The sequence below is a fragment of the Psammomys obesus genome, unplaced genomic scaffold, assembly GCF_907164565.1.
Source record: "Psammomys obesus unplaced genomic scaffold, mPsaObe1.curated_primary_1811, whole genome shotgun sequence".
Classification (NCBI taxonomy): Eukaryota; Metazoa; Chordata; class Mammalia; order Rodentia; family Muridae; genus Psammomys; species Psammomys obesus.
In genome coordinates, this window is record NW_026591918.1 from 519543 (window position 1) to 526872 (window position 7330).

Below are 7330 nucleotides of genomic sequence, written 5' to 3' on the forward strand. Positions count from 1 at the left end.
GGCGGCGCTCCGGGGAAGGGGCGGGGCGGGGACCCAGGGGAGGGGCGAGGCGGCGCTCGGGGGCGGGAAGGACTCTGGGGCTTCTAAGGTGACTCCGCGACACAGGGCAAAGACCCGGGACACGGATTGCGTCAGCAGCTTACCTTCCAGGCGCGCCTCTCTATGGCTGCCGCCCCGTGCCACTGTCACTTCTCACGCTTACCTGAAAGTCGCAGGAGTAGAAGCGATGCGATGACCGGAATGGCTCTCTTTGATTCTCGGAGCCCCTCCTGCCCTATCAGTACACCCTGCCCCTTTCCCTCACAGGCGGTGCATTAATCAGTTCTTGGGTTACGTGCTAGTCATTACGGCCTCCGATTCCCAAATATCTGAGACGTGGCTCGGTTCCTGTCTTCTAGAAACTGGATTGGAGCCATTCGTCTTTCCCCGTCCGACGAACTGTTCTTTTATTTCTCTCTCCCTGTCTCTCCTTTCTGTCTTTCCGCTCTGTCTCTGTCTCTCTGTCTCTCTCTTTCAGACAGGGTCTCTCTACATATCCCTGGCTGTCCCGGAACTCACTATGTAGAGCAGGCTGGCCTCCGCCTGCCTTGCTTCCCAAGTGCCGGGAGTCCCCGTGCCTGGCTCCTTCATATCTTTTAGGGTTAGCACGGTGGACTTTCCACGGCAGCTCTTCCCGCTGTCAGGGGCGTGTCAGATCACTCTGGGAAGAAATGGCCCCAGTTCTCCGGACAGTAAAGAGCAGATGTGGGTAGAGACCAGGCCCTTGTGACAATTTTACAGTATGCAGCCCCTAGAGTGATTGGACTGTAATGTCAGTACTGGGAAAGGCTGAGAAATCCTGGTCCACAGACACTTGTGTGGACTCCCACCTCCAGAGTGTCCTAAGTACCATTTAGTGCCATTTGACAAGCGAGGAAGCAGAGATTTGGTGACAGTATTTTACAAAGTCACACAGCTGGTAGCTCTTGTTAAAATTCAAAGCATTTTATTACCAAGGCACAGAGTTCAAAGAGTAGCACAGATTATCAACCACAGTTGTAAGCTCTCTCATTTTGAGATTAAATTTAAGAATATATATAAAATATTATATATACATATGTATGTATATATGTTAGCCAAGTTTGGTCCAGGCTACCTGCACCCTTTCTTAAAAACAAATAGAAGTACCTGGCATGGTGTCACAAGCCTTTCACTTTGGCACTAGAGAAGCAGAGGCTTTGCGAATCTGTGAATTCAAGGCCAGCCTGGTCTATGTAATGAGTTCCAGGACAGCCAGGGATACATAGAGAGACTCTCTCTCTCTCTCTCTCTCTTTCTCTCTCTCTCTCTCTCTCTCTCTCTCTCTCTCTCTTTCACACACACACACACAGAGAGAGAGAGAGAGAGAGAGGAAATGTCTTGAATATACCAACAGACCACTTGACTTCCATCTCTAAACTCATTAAAATATTTAACAGTTTTTTAATTGCTTACCACATATATTGCTTACTTAAAAACTTGAAACACGGGGCTGGGGAGATGGCTCAGTGGTTAAGAGCTCTTTCAAAGGACCCAGGTTCAATTTCCAGCACCCACATGGCAGCTCACAACTGTCTGTAATGGCAATTCCAAGGGATCTGACACTTCACACTAATGCACATAAGATAAAATTAAATAAATTTTTAAAACTTGAAACATTAAAAAATATATAGGATAAGAAGTCATCTGTCCCTATAGCTTTACCTGCAGAGTTAAGATCATGTTTACAGCTTGGTAGATATTTTTTTTCAGATGGCTTGAATTTCCACTTAACTTGTGAACAAGTTTGTTCAAAAGTGACATAGCTTCCTTATCCGGTATCTGGTGCCTCATCTGACACTGTGAGGATTTCATAAAATAATAAATGTGAAACATTTAACATCTTTCCTGACCGGGAATATGTGTTTAAAATGCTAGTTTGTGTACACGTATTTGTGTGTGGAAAGAATAAACTACAGCGTGGTGAAACAACAGACAGCTACCCAAATTCCAGCACAGCAAAACTTTATGTCTTTGTTAACTGCATGACAGTTAACACAGAATGGCAGCATAATCTTTCCATGCAATCCCACTGGGGCCCAGCCCACCCAGCCATAAACAGATTCTGAAATACATGATGTCCTTAACGAAAGAGATGATGTTCCACTCACGATTGGCTGGCCATAATTTGGAAGCACAGCCTTGCCTAAAACTGCTAGCTGGCTGGCAGATGGCACAGTTTTTGAGCACTGCAGTGTTTTTGCTGTCCCCTGCCTCTCCTTTCACGCAGGACGATACAGCACATGTACACTGTGTCAGGCTTTCCCATTCTTTCACACTTAGAGTATACCAGGGACACCTCCCATGGCTGCTTGTTGATACCTCACTCTCCGTGCCAAGTGTTGGGATAACGCAGAAAACATTTGCTAAGGTTTTCCTTCATAGGCTTGTTAGATTGTGAACAGATCAGAAATAAAACACTTTATAAGCTACTGTCAGGAGGTGATAAATGATACCAAAAAACAAAAAACAACAACAAGAAAAGGCCAGTCGTAGGGGTACACTCCTTCAATCCCAGCACTAAGGAGGCAGAGGCAGATGGATATCTGTGAGTTCAAGGCCAGCCTGGTCTACAGGGTAGGTTCCAGGACAGCCAAGCCTATATAGAAAAACCTTGTCTAAAAACAAACAAATAGAAAAGGAACTGTTGGGGTATAATTCTTTTTATTTATATATTCTTACTATGTAGTCCAGGCTGGTCTTGAATATTTGGTCCCCACCATACCTGATTGGCAGTTTAAAATGGGATGGTCATTGAAGGCTTCTCCGGGGTGTCATTTGAGTTTAATTCTGAAAGGAAGTAAGTCTTGTAAATATCACCAAAGAAAGAACATTCCAAAAAAAATAAAATGATTATTAGTTTGGCCTTCAGCTCAGGGGTGGAGAACTTATTTGCCTAACATACCCAAGTGCCCAGGTTCAATGTCAGGGCCAAACAATAAAATTAAAAGAAAGAAAAAAAAGGAATCGCTAGAGTTGCTTGATGCTAGATTTTGCTAGTTTTATCTGAAAACTCCCATGAAAATTTTAAACTCAAAAGCTAACATCTATGCTTGCTGGGCAGTGACAGAGCATTCCTTTAATTCCAGCACCCAGAGGAAAGCAGATCCAGAGGCAGAGGAAAGCAGATCTCTGAGTTAGAGGCCAGCCTGGTCTAGAAAGCGAGCTCCAGAACAGCCAGGGCTACACAGAGGATCCCTGTCATGAAAAAAAAAACAAAACAAAATCTGTGAAATTTTATCTTGTTGTTGTTTTTCAAGACAGGGTTTCTCTGGGTAGTCTTGCTGTCCTGAAACTTGCTTTGTAGACCAGGCTGGCCTCTAACTTGGAGCTCTGCCTGCCTCTGCCTCCATGTGTGCTGGGATTAAAGGCATGTGCCCCCACCTCCTGGCTATTGTTTGTAAAATTTTTAATAGAGCTTTTGTCTGCCTTTTAGAAAATGGTTAGAAAATTTATGAAAATTAATACCTTAATTGTTTCTGATTTGTTTTGATTTTTGAGACAGGATTTCTCTCTGTAGCCCTGGCTGCCTTGGAACTCATTCTGCAGACCAGGCTGGCCTTAAACTTACAGAGCTCTGCCTGTCTCTGCCTCTTGAATCCTGGGATTAAAGGCATGAGCCCAGCTAACCCTAGATAATCATCTTACTTCCCTAGAAACAATGCTTTAGCTTGTTTGATTCTCTAATTCTTACTAACTGGCAGCCAAGCTAGCTACTTTTCAGAACATACTTATTGTATATGTGCTGGTCTTAGCTTTCTAATTATTTGCTATATTCTTAATCCATCTTTTGAAATAGCATCTTTCTATAGTATCATTTAAAGCGGTTAAATAGAGAATGAATCCTGTATAAAAACACGGAGAAGTAAAACTTCTTGATGGTTTTACTTCTTTATCTTTATTTTATGTGTATGACCGTCCTTTCTGCCAGGTACATGTGCATCATGGGCTTGCCTGGTCCCCTGAGAGGCCAGAGAAGGGAGGGCCTGGATCTCCTTTGGGACCGGAGTTCCCCTTGATGACTTCGTTTAAAAGTCATCTCTTAACTATTCTAGCTGTTTGGGCTTGTTTTGTTTTATTGCTTTTTTTTTTTTTTTGAGACAAGGTTTTTCTGTGTAGCCCTGGCTATCATGTAATTTGTTCTGTAGGCCATGCTGGTCTCAAACTCAGAGAGCTACCTGCCTCTGCCTCCCAAGTGCTGGGATTAAAGTCTTGCGTCATCACCACTTGGCTTCTATTCTGTTTGTTTTAAATAGGGCTTTACTGCTGGTTGGTAGTAGGGTACACCTTTAATCCCAGCACTTGGGAGGCAGAGGCAAACAGATCTCCAGGTTCAAGGCCACCCTGAGAGCTCCAGGACAGCCAGGGATACACAGAGAAACCCTGTTTCAAAAAACAAAAACATAATTATATATATATATATATATATATATATGCATACATACACACATACATTTATAAACAGTGGGTGACAAAACATACAAAGAGCTTAAACAGCTGTTTCCTTGAGTTGTTCTTTCAAATCGTTGGACACTGAACAAAAAGTTTTCTTAGTTACATATTTATGATTCTTCTACTTTTAAAATATCCTTTTATTATTTGATTGTTGTTGTCATAGAAATCAGCTATATCACATAAACATTTTGGTAACTTCCATCATGTTTTGACTAAAATGACTAATAAGAGTCTCAAGAGCTAGATGCTGATGACTGAGGCAGAAAATGAGATCAGCCTGGGCTGAGCCCCAAGCCTTTGCTCAGCTCTCACGGGACTATACTGTAGAGCTGCTCCCAGATGCCACGGAGTGTGTGGAAAATCACTCTTTTAGAACTCCTCAGTACTTGAGGAAACAGGCTGCTCACTTAGTGAGGAAGCACGCTTGTCATAGACATGTTTGTCACCGTTTGTTACACAACCAGAACTTGGTGTCTCAAGGAAACTCTCTACTGTTGAGGAGCTGTGTTAAAATGGTGGCGTCTGGCAGGGGGTACATAGCTTAGTGGAAAAGTGAGAGCCCAAGCTGCATCCCAGCATGGAGGAGGGGAGAGTGCGAGGGTGATACACACAGGCTGAACTTGATTACAATCTGGTTTTGTTTTCATTATACAGCATACCCTAATTAGAATCTGTTTTGTATGAGGCAAATCTCTATTTAGAGAATGTTGTTCCCTTAGGAAAGACCAGTAACTGCAGTACGATACCATCTGGCTGTGGGCAGGTTTAGGGTTAGGAGGAATGGTTTTCATTGGCAGGACAGGCTTTGATGTCAAACAGAGAAAACACATGGCCTCATGGTGATTCAAAGGTCATCCAAACTCCCTGGAGAAGAAAAGCAGTAGTTTTAGTCTCTGAACCTCATTTTTTTTCTCTCATTTGAAAACCGGAGATATAGACCAGCTTCCTTCTCTATTTCACTGGCAGATCCACAGCAAGAACAGAAATCTAGTCCTTCTACGCAGAGACCTGAGCAAAAGGAGAGATGCAGGCTAATAAAGGAAGCATCTGGGTTCCTTTATAACATCCATAGTGCTGCCCTACAGTTCTCTGCTCATTCTTCAGTCATTTTTCTTCCTCTCTCGTGTCTAGATGATGCTAGACACTAACAATTCTAAGAGTAATAAGATAGGCACAGTTCCAGCCCTTCGAGACGTGCAGATACTTACAACTGCGCTGAGTGATGAAAAAGTGTCAGATAGTAGGTGCTGCAATGTGAGCCAGTGGCAGAGGCTTGTCTAATGTGCATCAGGCCCTGGTTTTAGCTCAGTACCAGAGGAATCCCCAAAAGTGTTGAGAAGTACCAAAAGGTAATATGTAACCAAATTTGGAGGGTCATTGAAAGCTTTAGGGATATCAGAGTCAGAAGCCAGGTGTGGTGGCACACGTCTGGAACCCCAGTTCTTTGATGGTAGAGGCAAAGGCTCAGATGTTCAAAACCAGTATTCACTACATAATGAGTTCAAGGCCAACCTGAGGTATATGGAAACGTGCCACAGAAGAGAGTGCTAAACAAGAAAATAAGCCTGCTAAGGAGAGAGCAGTTTAGACAGGGAACAAGGGAAATGCGGATTGACTTTGAAGTACTGAAAGAAAGGCCAGCATGGTTACCTTGCAGATCCAGATTTCATAGGCTTGACCGTTGGTTGTTATTCTGAAGTTAATGGGAACTACTGCAGCTCCTGCTTGCTTGCCTTGGTGTGACTGTTTCTGTGTAGATGTGGGGGGGTTACTTTAATTATGTCTGTGTACCCACACGCAAACCTGGTGCCCAAGGAGGCACAAAGGTGTCAGATCCCCTGGGACTGGAATTACAGGCAGTTGTGAACCCCCATGTGGGTACTGGGACTTGAGCGTGGGTCCTCTAGAAGAGCAGCAGTGACCTTAACTGCTGAGGCATCTCTACAGCGCACACATGTAACACTTTCCTCTGCCCTCAGGTTCAATTCCCAGGACCCATATGGGAACTCACAACTGTCTGTAACTTTAGCCCCGTGGTCCCGTGGTCCAGCTCCCTCTTCTGGCTGCTGAGGGGACCAGGCGTGCCCGTGTGCACAAACACACATGCAGGTGTGACACCCACCCATCACACTGGCTGGAGAGATGGCTTAGGAGTTAGAACATTTCCTGCAATTCCTGAAGACCCGTCCCCTTATCTGCCGGCTCAGCTGCCTGCAACTCCAACTCCAATGGGTTCAATGCCCTTTTCTAGCCTCTGTGGGCACTGCACTAAACTTAGCTGGACTATATGTCAGAACAAAACTGAATAAAAAGGAGGGCTGGCTCAGAGGTAGAGCAGATGGCCCAGCAGGGTCCGTCTCCAGTATGGGAAAAATGTGAGCCAAGTGCTGGTTCAGGAATAGGAAAGAGGAGGAGGAGGAGGAAGAGAAGGAGGAGAAAGAGGAGGAAGTGGAGGAGGAAGAGGAGGAGGAGAAAAAAAGAAGAGGAGGCGGTGGGACAGAATCTCCAAACAGATTCCCACCTTGATTTGTCACGGGCAGCTATGGGCTGAGTATGATCTGTCCCCTTGATCTTCTGTAGTTAACGGAGTCAAGAAGGCCTAAGCCCGGTTGGAGAAATGGCTCAGAGGTTAAGAGGACTGACTGCTCTTTCCAAAGGTCCTGAGTTCAACTCCCAGCAACCACATGGTGGCTCACAACCATCTGGAATGAGATCTGTTGTCCTCTTGTGTCATGCAGGTGTACATGTAAGCAGAACTCAGTATACATAATAAAGAAAGAAAGAAAGAAAGAAAGAAAGAAAGAAAGAAAGAAAGAAA

General features: G+C 44.5%; 1 protein-coding gene across 1 annotated transcript in view; it reads right to left on the reverse strand.

The window, feature by feature from the left end:
* Gnpnat1 (glucosamine-phosphate N-acetyltransferase 1) overlaps window positions 1–202 on the reverse strand; it is an 11637-nt gene extending 11435 nt beyond the window's left edge. Inside the window, exon 1 of the mRNA XM_055612245.1 lies at window positions 144–202. The gene's annotated coding sequence lies outside the window, so the exon portion shown is untranslated. The remainder of the gene's footprint in view (window positions 1–143) is intronic.
* Window positions 203–7330: the final 7128 nt, after the last annotated feature.